A 2,137-nucleotide genomic window follows, 5' to 3' on the forward strand; every position below is an offset into this window, starting at 1 on the left:
TTTTAAAGGATAAATAGAAGCTAAAGTATCATTATTTTGTTTTGCTTTGTTTTGTTTTGTTTATTCTTCAGATAATTTAAGCTTTTTCTTCTGTCTGGCAAATACAAGGGGCTGATGATTTACATTTTTTTCAAGAGTCACCTCCAGCTGGGGCTGAGCCATAGTATTAATAAGATTAAATTCACCTTTCATTAACCCTATCTGTACCTTCCTATGCCACTACCACTAAGGACTAATTACTTTGTTTTTTATAGCATTTGAGCTAGTTGTAGGGAGGCAGGTAGAGGGTACCAGCCATGGATTTAAATAGCTTTGATTCATGTTTGAATTCAACTCTCACAGGGTCTTGAAATCTAATCACCTCAAGGATGCATAAAATTCCATGAATTCACTTTGCTTTTCTCTTTGCTTATTCTCCACTGCCACCTTCTCAGCAAAATTTTGGCAGGCAGAATGACAGGAGGATTGTTAGGCCGAGTAATTTATTTTTGTGTTTAGAATTCATCCATATTACAATCTGTCAGACCACCCATGCTGTCTTTAAATACATAAAATCCCTGTAGTTTCTTCATCTAAGCACTTGCCCTCAGGTATGGAAGCTACAGTGAGTGCTGCTCTTATTTATAAAGGTCTCATTTCTCTCTGGAATTCAGTTTATCAAGGCTGTAATGTGTTCTCTGCTTTTTGATAGCTGTAGAATAAAATCTGATATTTTAATCCAGCTTTTTCATGTAGTTACAATGGCAGCAAAGGTCTCTTACAACATTTTGTATACTAACTAGAAAAAAAATTCTTCCAATATCAGTATAGTTGTACTTCAGGAAAAGAAAGACAGAATTTTTTAATGATTAATAACTACTTTGTTAAAGTGATCACTTATTTTTAAATAAACTTTTTGCCAGTTATTCAGGTTATACATTGAGGGCTATGATGAACAGGGGCAAGAAGAAAATCAGAAATAAATCTGATCACAAAATGCTGAGCAACTAGCAGCCAGTGTATTGGTTGACAGTGTGGACTGAGATAAATCAAGAATTAATCAATAATGTCGACTGAGGAGCTCCTCTTTCTGAAGCACTTTCCTAAGTATATAGTAAAGTCATATAACTGGATGTTAAAATGGGACCCTGTCATTATTTCAACTAAGACTCCACTAAAGCCTAAGAGCAAAATAATAAGCACAAACTACTCCCACACTCTAAGGCAAAGTGCTGGATCTTCCATATAAGATGGGCAAAGGAAGTGGTCAGATACTGATTTTTTTTTTTTATCCTTACTCAGTGCCCACCTTGAACACATTCATGTGTCAAAGCTGAAGTGGTCAAGGAAAGAGACATTTTGGGGAGAGCTGTCAGTGTCTGCATGCTCTATCAGCACCCATTTCCATGAAGATAGAAAGAGGGTTTCTTCCCCTCCATCACCTTAAGTAAGTGGCAGAAGGGGATTCAAAAGAACCATTCAGAGAATTTGACACTTGATATTTGACTTTTTTTGTCTGAGGGACAACATGAACTTTGAAGGCAAGAAGGCATGGCTGGGCCTAGGTTGCAAAGAAAGCTGCATTGGGCACCAGGGCCAGTTCCATCAATGATTGTTAGGACATCAATAAGGGTTTTTTTGTGGGTAATATGAACCCATAGGAAAAGCTGCCATAAAGTTATTTAAAAGAAACTATGATGAAGAAGCCTATCTGGATGCACAATAAAACCCCCAAAACCCCAAAGGATAAATCTACATTAGGAAAACAACCAGATGTCCCAGACCTGAAATTGTAGTCAGAGGTGTAAGGTATAGTAACTCTAGTTGGGGGCAGGTGTGGGGCACAAGTTGGGCTTCTATAGTGTTGGTATTATTTTGTTTCTTGTTCAGGGCACTGATTATACTCTTGCATTTGTTTTATGAAAATACAGTGATCTACCCTATTTGGTATGTATATTATACCAAGATAAAAAGTTATTGTTTTTAAGTTGTTGGATCTAATCAAGATTTCACTCAGGACCATAAAAAATGCTCATCTAGGGCCAGCCCGGTGGCACACTGCTACAGTGCGCCGCTTGGGAGCGCGGCGGCGCTCCCGCCGAGGGTTCGGATCCCACATACAGACCGGTTCCTGCTCACTGGCTGAGCGAGGTGCAGG

Source organism: Galeopterus variegatus, unplaced genomic scaffold (assembly GCF_000696425.1).
Source record: "Galeopterus variegatus unplaced genomic scaffold, G_variegatus-3.0.2 Scaffold4130, whole genome shotgun sequence".
Taxonomy (NCBI): Eukaryota; Metazoa; Chordata; class Mammalia; order Dermoptera; family Cynocephalidae; genus Galeopterus; species Galeopterus variegatus.